The sequence below is a fragment of the Schistocerca gregaria genome, chromosome 1 (assembly GCF_023897955.1).
Source record: "Schistocerca gregaria isolate iqSchGreg1 chromosome 1, iqSchGreg1.2, whole genome shotgun sequence".
NCBI lineage: Eukaryota > Metazoa > Arthropoda > Insecta > Orthoptera > Acrididae > Schistocerca > Schistocerca gregaria.
The window spans coordinates 793,776,935-793,792,990 of NC_064920.1; positions in this window are offsets into that span (position 1 = coordinate 793,776,935).

Here is a 16,056-nt window from a genome sequence, read left to right on the forward strand (position 1 = left end):
ATATTTCCTTCTTTTGGCAAAACAAAGTGGCGTTTACATATTGTCACCTCACTTAAATGTTTCGCAGACGCAGTTACAAGGGAATTCTGAAACCACCGTTTATTAAGCTTTTTATGTGGGGAACTGAGCGAAAGATGACTGCAGGGCATACAGGCTGCTGGAGTGGTATGAGTAAGCGAAACTGAGGATACAAAATGCATTATAACTTTATTTTTAAAATCACAGCAGCGAACACACACACTGATGAAAGCGTTATAAGTTTCATTAAGCTATATTTATTATAACTGGAACTTATTCAAAGATTTTGCAATAAAAAATTTAACATTAAGATAAATATACCGAACATTTACACCATGGCAAATATTTGAGAAATGGTTCAAAGAATATCAGCCAAACTGACAGTAAGTTGCTGCACCAAAATTCTTTACAAAAGAGGCATAGACTCAAATTAATTGCACAAGTTAATCAATAAGCAAATGTTTGATTTAATTACAAGAGTCAGCCAGAAGGGTCACCACTCACTAATATTCCTCATGTTTAATAAACGTGAGCAACTTATCACAAGAATTAAGATCAGTTTAGTAAGTCACCAGGTTTAATTTAATTTGCTCAGAGAACTGCACCCAATCCGGCCTGAAGGGCCAAAAAGAATTTCATAATTTCTAAGAGAAACCAAGACAGTATCTTTATAATTATTAAAAAAAACACGAATAAAGTAAGACTAATAAAACACAAAATATTTTATGGTGGTGCACGCCTTTCCAGTACGCCTTCCAACAACAAGGAGGCCCTCACGAATATTCTGGTGACAACAACAACACCAGCTACAGCATCAGACACATAGGCCAAATCAGATGTACTCTGGAACATAAAGAATAGATGTTAATTACAAGCCAAAAGAGGCGACACAGTTAAGCCGTTACAGTCGAGAAAGGGAAGCAAATAACATTACGCTGGATTATCTAGCCGGGATGCAACTTAGGTCTTTGACAGTTAGCTCAACTTTGTGCATGACCATACAAGCAAGGCTACTTTGAACCTCCAAGCCAGTAACTACTCGAATATTAAAAACAGGGTAAGTTCATAAATGAAATCTAAATATATAAATTCATTTATCTTCAACTTAGTGCAACGCAGAACAGACTAAGCAATATCAGGATTCGTAATCTGGCACTGAGGACTTTAAGTTTCATCAAAAATAACATTTATTACACAGCAATGAAGTTATTGATTAAGTTTCTTGAAAGACTTTCGATAAATACGTGCCTCTTTATCGGATAACAGGATTAACCTAAAGGAAAACACACACACACACACACACACACACACACACACACACACACACACACACACGTAGAAATGAAATAGTAGTATGAAGGATCGGGTTTGAACTCACCTGAACCAAATGACACACAGCTTGCAAATTCTGACACGGTGAGTAAGCAGTCAACGCGCGTAACGCAGTTTTACAGAGATGCACTACAAGCTCGAGATGCTTACCGTTTGAATAATCCCAACGGCCGCAGCTATTGTGAAGGCGTTACGGTGTACAGTTGCAGGTGACGTACCGGCGTGTACCAGAATCGATGGCCCACGAACAGCACGGCTCCTATCCCGGCCATTGCTAAACCCAATTTTGCAAGAAAAGGCAAGTCCCTTACATTCGCCGTCCAAACAGCTGAGCTCCAGGCTACACTTCGGCGAACGCATCGCAACTGCCTGTCCCACTTGGCAGCACTAGTCATCAGCGACTTCCAAACTCAGCCACAGCGACACAGCCCTCTCAAGGATATCACCGGTACACTGAGGAAAACTAAGGTCAATAGCTTATGAAAAAGCACGTCCTCTATACAAAAATAAACATGTCTTCACTTACACTGTTCCGAAATCCGCAGCTTTCCTCGTTTCACCAGCCATCGATGGTCTTTAAAAATTACATTCTTTCATCCAAAAAGCCTGTAGTTAGTGGAATAACACGATAGATAATGTAGTGTTTCATAATAACCATAAGGCAAAGTGTTCTCCTCTTTGTGTGCTATCATTTGCCAAAATCTCATTTGACACCTCAAACTCTTTACGAAATATGAGGAATGCCATGGGTATTTCAAATGGTTCAAACGGTTCTGAGCACTATTGGACTTGTACGACCCACACTGATTTCTGCGGTTATTTCACTCAGTATTGCTTGTCTGTTAGCACCGACAATATGGCCCTGAGCACTATGGCACTTAACATCTGAGGTCATCATGCCCCTAGAACTTAGAACTACTTAAACCTAACTAACCAAAGATATCACACACATCCATGCCCGAGGCAGGGTTCGAACCTGCGATCGTAGCGATCGTGCGGTTCCAGACTGAAGCTCCATTCTGGCCTTATGAATGGCATGCGCAGCCGCAAGTGAGAGTATAGTGACCTCCTCCCAAATCTAAAGAAAAATTCAGTATACCAGGCTAAATTTCACACACAGTAACATATTATGTAATATGCACCAAAAGCAAAATCATAGAGACCCCTATCTTTCATTGCAAACGTTTTAGGATTCCAGGAAGTGTCCTACTTAATTGAAAATATCACGATAACTATGACCATGAACGAATTGTTGGGCACGTCATCATGAAGCGGATATATAAAGCTACAAGTAACGTAGAAATAAATTTTGTTACCGAGTAATTTTTGTAAAATCATTCGAGGAAGACTGGGGTTCATGCGCCTTGATTCTGTTATAACAGCGCATTGCCGACCGGGTGAGAGCGGGCAAACAATGTCGGCATCCCCTTTCGAAGAAACGAATAAACTCGCCCAGCGCTTCGGAGCAAAACTGGTCACTGTGAACTGCGCTTCGGCCACCATATCCTGTGCGGCCTCTATATCCCCGTCTCACTTTATAATTTTCACTGCACTTGAGGGGAATGTGCTCTTGCAGCTGGAGCATGATAGGGAACATTTGTCAGACGTGTGTTCCGAGATATTCGCCAACTCCACTGTCGGCTGCTATACGTGTGTTGGAAATCAGGCGATAGTCCTTGGTCTGGTCTGAATACCGGGTAACAGTCCAGTAACTCCGTCGACAGGTGGAAGAAGTGTGCACCGTTACATGCCAAGGCCAATACGACATATCTGTCATCTAGCCTATGCAGGACTGCTGGATTACATGTTAAACTGCAGATCCCACAGGTGTGTAAGCCTGTGGTTATCATAAAATGCTGCGTACAATCCGTGTGCAGCAGTATATAAATGAAACTGGATGCATGTGAGAGAGTTGCTCGGGGTGTTCATTTTCATTTTGCATGAGTGTAACTGTGCTGTTAACAGATGACGTACTGTTAGTAACGTGGATATGTGAGCAGTGATGTGTGTACACCACAGTGCAGAGATGGTTCTCCATGGTAAACTTACTTATACATTGTAGTTGTTCAGTATTAAACTGAAGAGTGACCTGCTGCCGGCCGCGGTGGTCTAGCGGTTCTAGGCGCTCAGTCCGGAACCGCGCGACCGCTACGGTCGCAGGTTCGAATCCTGCCTCGGGCATGGATGTGTGTGATTTCCTTAGGTTAGTTAGGTTTAAGTAGTTCTAAGTTCTAGGGGACTTATGACCGCAGATGTTGAGTCCCATAGTGCTCAGAGCCATTTGAACCATTTGAGTGACCTGCTGCTCGACCTGTTCCTATTACTATACAACATGTCCGATGAAGACCTTTGCCATCCAAAAGGGAGTAATCGTGGGACTGCAAGTGACAGTTTCATCCGAATCAATGTGCTGTTTGTAGAGTCCGTCCTCACAAATGAAAGCAGATCGTCTGTTTGTATTTTCATCACATGCCAAGGTGACTTTTGCTACTGCCCATGGCCTGTTTGTCTAACATGCTGGTCTACCTACTAAATGAATGTGTTGAAATGTAATTTACTGTCATTTACAAGGGTGAGGCAATCATACGCCTGCGACCTGAGAGTGAAATACGAAGAAATCTCTACTGCAGACAGAGAAGTTCCTACTCCGCTTAGAACTTCTGTTTATTCTGAAAATTATTTCTCTATTACACTTCTTTCAAATTAATTCTTTACAGAAGGCACAAAACGTAGAAGACAATGAAAATTATTTCGTCTTTGGTTTATGAAACGCACGGTTAGCTGCTCTGCGAAAGAATAGCAGTGAGTATTAATCTTAACAATATGACCCTTTGCAGAAGAGTTATATCGTCGCAGTAGGAAGAACTAATAGAATGAAGAAGTTCTCGATTAATCTGTCCTGACACACTATACTAGCAGCAGAAATTATTATAGTTCCATTTGGAAAAACAACTTTGAAACCAATATTTCCGTAATTAATGTAGCTTTGAAAAGAAACTTACGCCATTTAGTGAGGACTTTTTTAATTAATTTGGGTGAAAACAGAGTTCCGATACGGTTCAGGTAATATGTGAGGCGAACAGCTTAACTGAACCACCCTGTATGTGACATACAGAATGTTAAAGGTATAAGTGCTGATATTTGTATTGATGACTGTGCAATGAATAACGCTACATCAGTATTTACTTCATTTGCAGACTGATAATTATGGCTACTATGCGTAGTAAGTTTTTAGGTTCGTTAGTCCAAGTATGCGTGGCGCACTCAAGCCATTAACGTTTATTTTCGCAGGCCGTTGTGGTCGAGAGGTTCTAGGCGATTCAGTCTGGAACCGCGAGACCGCTACGGTCGCAGGTTCGAATCCTGCCTCGGGCATGGATGTGTGCGATGTCCTTAGGTTAGTTAGGTTTAAGTAGTTCTAAGTTCTAGGGGACTGATGACCTCAGATGTTAAGTGTCATAGTGCTCAGAGAAATTTGAACCATTTTTTGTTTATTTTCTCGTGGGCAGCAGGTCAGGTACTGAAGTGTGAATGCGTGCACGCAAAACTGGTAGTCATTACTGCATAGGTAGTCCACTTTGTGGTGCAATTACGATCGTGCAGAAAACTTCAAATAGTAAATTCTGAGATGTGTTTCCGGCTAGACTATTAGACGCAGAGAAGAAACAACTAGCACACTGGAGTGGGTACATATTAAGGCGACAATGATCACAATATCTGTACCTATATCCTTCTTCTTCTTTGTGTTCTACCTTACGGCAGATCTTGTCATGGGGGACACCTCGTCACATAGTTCCACCACATGAGCGTCTCGGGAAGTGATTCCAGTGGTGGTTCCCCGTTGCCTTCCACTGATGATGATGAAATGATAATTAACACCCAGTCCCTGAGCGGAGAAAATCTCCGATCCAGCCGGGAATCGAACCTGAGCCCCTTGGTATGACAGACCGCTGCGCTGACCACTCAGCTATCGGGTCGGACCTATATCCCTACTACCCTGTATATAGAAAGAAGAAGAGAAGCCACAAGAACTTTTATAAGAGAGAGAAAGCTAATCATCAGGAGTGAGCTACACCAACTCAATGAAGATTTTACGAAAAATATGAGGAACTATTACCAGCTATTTAAGAAACAACTGACCAAATATATACCTCCAACTTTACAACCTGTAAACCACAAAACAAACCAATGGTGCACCATAAACAGGAAAACTGTGACACAATGGCAAAATTTCTGAAGATTTTACATTTCTCATGAACGCGAATCAAATTTATCGCTAGTAAAAATTGTAGTCACATCCTGAGAAAAAAAAGGACACGACAGTTACATCAGCAGATCTCAAGAAAATATGTGATTCTGTGGCCAGAAACCCCCTCCCCTTCCCATAAAAGCAGGAGTCAGGATGTGAGATGGATCGTCGCATTTGTTTTTTAACTGTGCCCAGGATAACGTGATTAGAGTGTGGAGAAAATCCGACGCGAAACTCCTCGAACTGGGAAACCGAAAAATATAACACTTATATGGACAACCTGGCATTCGCAGAAGACATTGCCTTGATAACAGACGCACACATGCCAGAATACAGATAAAAACCAAAGCGTGAATGCAGGAAAAATCGGTTTCTCAAATTTTTTCCCAGAGACAAAAATTTTAACTAACACTAAAAATTTTCTTGAAAAGGCACTCATAAATCAAAACAAAATCTAGAGAGTCAGCATATTCGAGTATTCAGATGGGTGACAAAGCATAAAGAACAGGAAGAAGGACAGCGCAGAGACGAGAGTAAATAAGAGGAACATTACGTCCCAGAACACCAGAAATATTTACCAGAAGCAGGCTTTGTCGTAATACACTAAAATTAAACTTTACAATTCAGTAGTGAAACCTGGGGCTCTGTATAGCGCTGAAACACTAAAACCAGTGAGGGACAGTGGCGTAGATAGAAAGAACACTGGTTAGAAGCATCCTTGACCGGAGGGCAGCAGAAACAGAATACAGCTGACAACGACCTAACAAAGAAGTCTACGAACTTGTAAGGAACATAATACACCCAATGCACAAAAGACGAATGTTGTTCATCTGACATTTCGCTTGAATGGGCCCTGACAAACTGACGAAGCACATTCTTATCGAAATTCTAAAGCTGAATGGGCAATCAGCATAGTTTACACAGATACTACGTGACCCCAAAAAAGCAAACATCAACATAATGAGAATGTGTAACAGGAATTTATTTAGAACCGAAATTTAGAAATTGGTTTTCAGGTACGAACAAGGAAGAGAAAGAAAACACCCTTATGACACAGAACAGCTCAGGAGCAGAGCATATGGAACGAATGTGGGTGAAGAGGAAGAAGAACGCTCGCAGCATCAACTGAAATATTGAATTACTGAGCGCTATAAAAGAGTTATTCGAATAAATAATAAATAAATAATATATCCGCATATACAAGCGTCTGTTATAGTGAACTGTATCGGTTTTTTCCTCTGACTATAAACAAACGCTCACCAACTTCTCATACCGTGCAGAAATTTGGGAAATAAAACATCCCAACTATAAGGCATCCTTATTCGATAATAAACGTAGTAACAACATAAATTATGTACATTCACCTACATCTACATCTACATACATACTCCGCATTCCACCATACGGTGCGTGGCGGAGGGTACCTCGTACTACAACTATCATCTTCTCTTCCTGTTCCACTCCCAAACTGAACTAGGGAAAAACGACTGCCTATATGCCTCTGTATGAGCCTTAATCTCTCTCATCTTTGTGGTCTTTCCGCGAAATATAAGTTGGCGGCAGTAAAACTGTACTGCAGTGAGCCTCAAATGCTGATTCTCCAAATTTCCTCAGTGGCGATTCTCGAAAAGAACGCCTCCTTTCCTCCAGAGACTCCCACCCGAGTTCCTGAAGCATTTCCGTAACACTCGCGTGATGATCAAACCTACCAGTAACAAATCTAGCAGCCCTCCTCTGAACTGCTTCTATGTCCTCCCTCAATCCGACCTGATACGGATCCCAAACGCTCGAGCAGTACTCAAGAGTAGGTCGTATTAGTATTTTATAAGCGGTCTCCTTTACAGATGAACCACATTTTCCCAAAATTCTACCAATGAATCGAAGACGACTATCCGCCTTCCCCACAACTGCCATTACATGCTTGTCCCACTTCATATCGCTCTGGAATGTTACGTCCAAATATTTAATCGGCGTGACTGTGTCAAGCTCTTCACTACTAATGGAGTATTCAAACATTACGGGATTCTTTTTCCTATTCATCTGCGTTGATTTACGTTTATCTATATTTAGAGTTAGCTGCCATTCTTTACACCAATCACAAATACTGTCGAAGTCATCTTGTATCCTCCTACAGTCACTCAACTACGACACCTTCCCGTACACCACATCACCATCAGCAAACAGCCGCACATTGCTATCCACCCTATTCAAAAGATCATTTATGTAGATACAGAACAACAGCGGACCTACCACACTTCCCTGGGGCACTCCAGATGATACCCTCACCTCCGATGAACACTCACCATCGAGGACTGGGTTCTATTACTTAATGAAATGATAATCCAAGTAACACAACGAAACCACTCACGGCCCCTGTTACTTCTGATAAAACACCTGGAGTGACAGACTATGATATATAAGGTGTTCGGAAATTCCCGTTACAAACTCCTAGGACCTGTAAAGGGGAGGAAACCATGCCCAAAAACATACCTTTTACGCGCTACAACCAATTGAAGACATGTTGGTAACGCAACGACTTTAGCAAGTAATTGATCAGGCATCACCCAGTACATCACTTGTCTTACAGTTCGAGTCATTAATAGCCAAAGAAATTGCTCGTGTACTCGCTGAAGGGTTCTCTTCATAGTGATGCAGTACGGCCTCTTCCAGTTCGGGTGTGCGGCGTCTCCGTGGAGCACCACAGTCACATCTGCTGACGGTGAAGGTACTCTCTCTCAAAGCAGCAGCGTAATTGTGGCGAAAAGGTTATACAGTGTAATCGGACATTGTGGAAAACGATCTTAATAAAGACGACGAGAAACTCTCCCATTACCATGAGCATCGCCATTCAGAAGTTGTATTCTGCACACGTGTACTCAACCGTGTTCGTTCTAACACTCACAGACACGCGAATGGGTGTCGAACCAGGTCAGAGACGTGGAAAGAGGTCAAATGATATCAACCGATCCGATGTAAACAACCCCACCATGACTACCCTGTCGCATAACTACCTAGCAAACATACGGAACCGTGAGACTGCTACGGTCGGAGGTTCGAATCCTGCCTCGGGCATGGCTGTGTGTGATGTCCTTAGGTTAGTTAGGTTCAAGTAGTTTTAAGTTCTAGGGGACTGATGACCACAGCAGTTGAGTCCCATAGTGCTCAGAGCCATTTGAACCTAGCAAACATGTTTTCAAACAACTTAAGCACCGAAACGGTACCTTTCCAGAATGAGTTTATATTCAAAATATTACGTACTCACTCCCCTCTACGAATTCTAGAAGTTTGCAACGGGAATTTCCGAACACCGTGTATGCATAAAACTATACACTGAAATTGTGTCGCCATGTCTGAAGGTATCCCTTGCAGAAGAAAATGGTTCAAATGGCTCTGAGCACTATGGGACTTAACATCTATGGTCATCAGTCCCCTAGAACTTAGAACTGCTTAAACCTAACTAACCTAAGGACAGCACGCAACACCCAGTCATCACGAGGCAGAGAAAATTCCTGACCCCGCCGGGAATCGAACCCGGGAACCCGGGCGTGGGAAGCGAGAACGCTACCGCACGACCACTAGCTGCGGACCTTGCAGACGATGACGACCTTTTAGTACATAATTTTACACATCGGCCATGACCTTTCCTCCCCTAAGTGTCAACGAAAAGAATAATCCCAGTATTATAGATAAAAAAGTTAGCCTCGCCATTCAGCGTTATAGAGAGGCACACGTAGCCAGACGACGAATATAATATCTACAGGCCGACCACAAGCAAAGGGGTGACTGCATTTGATGGGTGAAGGCAGTCGCCGCTGCAGGAGATACGAGGATCGATCCAGTAGAGGAGTCGCAGGTCGTACCGTTCGTAAAGCCTTATGCCGCTGACGATCTTTTTCTGATATCGACCTTGCCTGGACCATGGATTAAGCATGGAACTGTGCATGTGCATGTGTGCGTGTGACGAAATGCAGGATTCTTGGTCTCGTACTGCGATAAATATTGGTTTCCCGGTACTAGCACTGCGTCCCAAATATCTTACTGGATCCATATTGAACGTGCACGAAAATGATTCCGTACTGCACTTCGGATTCCAAGTTTGAATTTTACGGTGTCGTGAGAAATAATAAGCTCTTAATGTGGAATACTTCTCGTATGTTAAAAATAATGTTAAATGTTTTTCCGTTTACTACTATTTTAACAAAACGGGATTTGTAGAATGACCCTAATTCCCTTAAATACTTAATGTTAGAACATAAATGCACTTTCATGAAACACACCCTATTTTGAAAATCAAAAAGCTTTATCTATAAGATTTATTTATTTATTTGCTGCTTTTTTAACTCGATCAGCTTGGTGCCGAAGGCCGTCTCTTACATCTGACCAGGAAGTTCAGAGTAATTGCGACACTAAAGTAAACTTTTCAACTGTAAGTTGTGTCAGCAATTTTTCGAAGAAAATGTCACAGTTAATTACATAGAAAATGTAATTAAATTGTCACATTCTTTAGGTGTTTCATTTCTTCAGATTTTGTATTTCAAGTTGGTTGCGACTACCTTCTTTAAGAGAGCTCTAAATTTACGTAAAGTTGACAACATAAGAATGATTGCACTGCTCATAACTGTAGCAGTCACGTTAACTCAGCAAGTTTTCATAGTAAAACCTTGATAGTCTGATAAAATTCTGAATTATTACACAGTTTGTTCACGAAAAAATCAATTAAAATAATGTAACTCAAGGCAATCTACTTTCCAGTACTCCGCACCTCCGCACTTTACTGAGATTTTGAAGAGGTGTTCGAGACCTCTGTAGAAAGGCAATCATGCTGAAAATACAGTGAAATACGTAAGGCAAAAGAATAGGGTGAATGCCTAGCGCAGTAATGGGATGTAAGCCGCTTCATCTCATTTGCACACATGATAGAGCGGTCCTTGATAGACTGTGTACAATACAAGTTATAATTCTTATTTCAAGTATCTATATTCTGAAGATGCTGTTTCTTTATACGGTCGGTGACCATTTCTTCGTCGTTTGACATGCATAACCAACTTGACTGATAGCACCTTGAAGAGACGAAATGAAAGAGCGAGACCGAGACATGAGAACATGTAAGACCAAAGTAAGTAGTAAAAAAGCTATCGATGGAACAATTACATTCACAGGACTAAAAAATCCTCCAAACAGATGAGACTCAGATTGCTAGCATCTCAATAGCTCAAGTATATGATGCTTTTTATAGTGAAATAAGCAAACGTATCTCGCATGCTGCAACGTATTACCTGAGTGGTCAACATGATGGATTGCCGTCCTGCGGGCCCGGCTGGGTCGGGGATTTTCTCCGCTCAGGGACTGGTTGTTGTGCTGTCTTCATCATCATTTCATCCCCATCCGGCGCGCAGGTCGTCCAATGTAGCGCCGAATGTAATAAGGCGGCTGGATCTGTCCTGCAAGGGGCCTCCCAGCCAATGACGCCAAACGCTCGTTTCCATTTCCATATTCCTAGGTTTTATAGAAAACCTGACGAAAGTATGAAAAAATTACTTCGTAAGAATATCGTCAGCAGAGAAAACGTTAAACAAGAATTATCACAACCCAAATACACTCCTGTAAATTGAAATAAGGGGAAACTTTATTGACACATTCCTGGGGTCAGATACATCACATGATCACACTGACAGAACCACAGGCACATAGACACAGGCAACAGAGCATGCACAATGTCGGCACTAGTACAGTGTATATCCACCTTTCGCAGCAATGCAGGCTGCTATTCTCCCATGGAGACGATCGTAGAGATGCTGGATGTAGTCCTGTGGAACGGCTTGACATGCCATTTCCACCTGGCGCCTCAGTTGGACCAGCGTTCGTGCTGGACGTGCAGACCGCGTGAGACGACGCTTCGTCCACTCCCAAACATGCTCAATGGGGGACAGATCCGGAGATCTTGCTGGCCGCGGTAGTTGACTTACACCTTCTAGAGCACGTTGGGTGGCACGGGATACATGCGGACGTGCAATGTCCTGTTGGAACAGCAAGTTCCATTGCCGGTCTAGGAATGGTAGAACGATGGGTTCGATGACGGTTTGGATGTACCGTGCACTATTCAGTGTCCCCTCGACGATCACCAGAGGTGTACGGCCAGTGTAGGAGATCGCTCCCCACACCATGATGCCGGGTGTTGGCCCTGTGTGCCTCGGTCGTATGCAGTCCTGATTGTGATGCTCACCTGCACGGCGCCAAACACGCATACGACCATCATTGGCACCAAGGCAGAAGCGACTCTCTTCGCTGAAGACGACACGTCTCCATTCGTACCTCCATTCACGCCTGTCCCGACACCACTGGAGGCGGGCTGCACGATGTTGGGGCGTGAGCGGAAGACGGCCTAACGGTGTGCGGGACCGTAGCCCAGCTTCATGGAGACAGTTGCGAAAGGTCCTCGCCGATACCCCAGGAGCAACAGTGTCCCTAATTTGCTGGGAAGTGGCGGTGCGGTCCCCTACGGCACTGCGTAGGATCCTACGGTTTTGGCGTGCATCCGTGCGTCGCTGCGGTCCGGTCCCAGGTCGACGGGCACGTGCACCTTCCGCCGACCACTGGCGACAACATCGATGTACTGTGGAGACCTCACGCCCCACGTGTTGAGCAATTCGGCGGTACGTCCACCCGGCCTCCCGCATGCCCACTACGCCCTCGCTCAAAGTCCGTCAACTGCACATACGGTTCACGTCCACGCTGTCGCGGCATGCTACCAGTGTTAAAGACTGCGAAGGAGCTCCGTATGCCACGGCAAACTGGCTGACACTGACGGCGGCGGTGCACAAATGCTGCGCAGCTAGCGCCATTCGACGGCCAACACCGCGGTTCCTGGTGTGTCCGCTGTGCCGTGCGTGTGATCATTGCTTGTGCAGCCCTCTCGCAGTGTCCGGAGCAAGTATGGTGGGTCTGACACACCGGTGTCAATGTGTTCTTTTTTCCATTTCCAGGAGTGTAGTCTTAAACAAGCTAATATTTCGTTGACAAATGTCACCACATTTTCAAAGGTTCTCTAAATACACACAACACAATTAAAGGATCATTCTTTTGAAACCTCATTACTGACTCCCATTGCGACGCAACAGCTTGAAATTGATGCCAGAAGAGGGTGTGAAACAGGCTGGCTGATAAGCAGGAACACGCTTTGCTGTTAAGGATCACGTTCAAATTTTTTCGGATGGGTTTGAACTTCCTCAGTGGTTCCACCGAGTATATCAGAGCACAACAGCGGTCGCGCCACGTTCCAAAGTGGTCAGATCACGTACAGTGCGGTTGCAGCCCCAGGATGTCTTCAGAGCAGGGTTGAAAAGTCCGTGGGGGCGGCAGCAGTGTCGAGTGCTGTTAAGAACATCGTACTGTTGCTCATCGCATGGCGAACTGTTGTTTTCAGCCGAGAAATGTGTGAGAATCAGTACCCCAATCGAGGGATTGCTCTCATTTTTGGTGAGCTTTATGCCGCCCTGTTAAGCCTCTTCGTGTCGATTCCGAGCGGCGGTGCGTCTGAAATGTTTCAGTCGTCCATCCATAAGAGAACAGCGTGATTGCAACACTGGGCGTCGCAGTTCTGACCTCCATGGCAGAGGCGTCAAGAGAGGGGAGATATGTATGACGGGAGGGGGGATAGCGATCTTATCAATTTGTGACATATCCACGGTTGCTTTGGGCAGAATTATGATGGAATTTGGTGTTAATGTGACGTCATTACACTTCACATGAACTTCTGAGCTCTATCATTTTTTACGTGTGCGCCGACAGTTTTCTACCTGAAGCGTCCCTGAGCCTGAGGATGATATCGCAGCGTACCACAATTTTCCACTATTACAGAGGAAAGTTTCAGGCATATTTGAGCCAAATTTTTAATTTCTGCATCGCAATGGGAGCCAGTTATGGGGTTTCGCAAAAGTGACGCTTTAATTATGCTGCGCAATGTATTTTGTTGCTGTAAATATCCGTTTCAAGCTTAAATACTGTATTGAATTTGAGGAATCCCCACGTTTTTCCACATAGCAGAAATGTTACCTGATTTATAAAATATTATTTCAGCGACAAACTCACGCAACAGTCACACGCATCTACAATATGAAGACGTTCGTTGGTGAGAAGCAATACCGATAACTCTGTGTCACTATCGTATTATTTTGTGTAATTTTACTGGTGCATTAACAATATTTAAAATCTGTTTAAATTATTCACTGGACCTTAGTTAGATCAGAATGAAAAATAATTCGGCGCAAAACCTTAATAATCTTTTCATATGCGAAGAGGAACTCAGTTTAGTCTGTGAGCTCGGGTATCGGCTGGTATATCTAAATTGAAATGTGGCACTGCAGTGCATGTGGACGGGCTGAAATTGCGAGCTGTCCCCTCTGATAAATGGAACGTGGCAGGCGGTGCGAGTGGTTGGAACGGGCCTCTCTCGAGCACACTCCACACAACAAGCGTGGAGAAAATCCAGGCCGTTCCCGTCTAATCACGTACCCTGGGAAACCGCACTAGCTAACATTAAAAGAAGACATTATTTTTGAAGATTACACACACGCTTCTCTTTACGTGGCACGCTGTCTTTCTCTCTTGCATCTATTGTGTACTTTGACTAATATGCGATTAAGCGTTGTTACTAAATCCATAGTTGCTATCCTGGGATCCTAGCTTCACTGTTTTTCATAGCTTTAACAGCCGTATAGACTTCACGATAATGAGTTGTAAAATAGTAACATCCATGTTTAATAATCCTTGACCTTTTACTGGTGCATGTGTTGCAGTGAACACGTCGGTACGTAATTATCTGAAACAAAGCACACTGAAATACTTGTAGTTTTATACAAAAATATTAATTTATTTGCTGCCACGCTGTTCTTATGCCTGATTCTAGCCGGAATAATGATGAAATACTAACATATTAGAGTTTACTGAATGGAAAATGCTACTCATATCTTAAACGCTATGTGCCAATTACATATCGAAAGTTATTTGTCACAACTTTGATACTGTAAAGAATTCCCATTCCTTATTTCTTCAAGGTTCCATATGCAGCCGAAGTTGGAATACACGCATATTTTTAGAAATACTGTAAAATTTTAAAGAGGTCTGTTTCGACTGTTTATTTTACTGTAACGATAATGGTTCAAATGGCTCTGAGCACAATGGGACTTAACATCTATGTTCATCGGTCCCCTAGAACTAAGAACTACTTAAACCTAACTAACCTAAGGACAACGCACAACACAGAGCCATCACGAGGCAGAGAAAATCCCTGACCCCGCCGGGAATCGAACCCGGGAACCCGGGCGCGGAAAGCGAGAACGCTACCGCACGACCACGAGATGCGGGTTGTAACGATAGTAACATGATATTACACACATTTACTTGCAATTCTCAGTAATCCACATGCGACTAAAAATATTAATTATCCAGTTCATACATTATTGACAAGATTTAGCAATATTCGTTTTTAAGATATTATGTAAATAGTGAAATATTTAAGTTAACATAAGTATCAACTTTCGTTAAAATCAATCACATGTCTATAATCAGGAAACTTACTTTTGTATATTAGCAATTTTCCTGCAAAAGTTTATTACTTAGGTGGAAATTTTTAGTGCACTTGATATTTATTAAATTCTGAATATCAGTAACTTCTGTGAAATAAATATTCATTAGCAATACTAGCTACACCATAGTAACAACAAATCAAATAGCAAAGCAAGTTTTAAATCTAACGTAAAATCATTTCTCTTGGGTAACGCCTGGTCCATGGTCTAATTTTCGTTTACAAATTGGTAGCTTCTAAAAGAACTAGTTTTAAGGGTAGCTACATGAGAGGGACTAAATTTTTTTATCTTCATTAATGTTAACACTAATTACTTTACATATATTGAAAACTGATTGCATCCACACCGTTTCGATAAAGAATAATTCAGAATCTGTGGAACATGTAACTAAGTTACCAGCTATTTTAACTGCTTCATTTCTTTGTACACGAAATAGATCAAAGGTTCTAAAGCGAATATCCCATCTTGAAAATAATATTTGTCACGTCTTTCTATGCAAATTCTCCATTTGTAAAACATTTTTCAAGAGGTGCTTGGGGAGCACGTTGCAAAATTTAATTTGACCAGACTTCATACGCAGCTCCAAAAGGCTGTGAACTACTATGAATTTTGTACAGTCATGTAATGTGTCATCTATTTGGAGAAAGTGATTACTGAACTGTAGGATTTAGAAACTGTTTCAAGAAGCTATTCGGCTACTTATGACAGTTCCAACATCGTCAGCGTTCTCCGAGATGTCGTTCAGTCCCTTGGGGCTACTTAAAACTTATCACAGGTCAACAATGACACTGACGGACTAACCCATCTACAATTTGTTCTCACCAAGCTAGAAAATTATTCTTTTGGTCCTGATGAAAGAATTTCTTTTCCGAA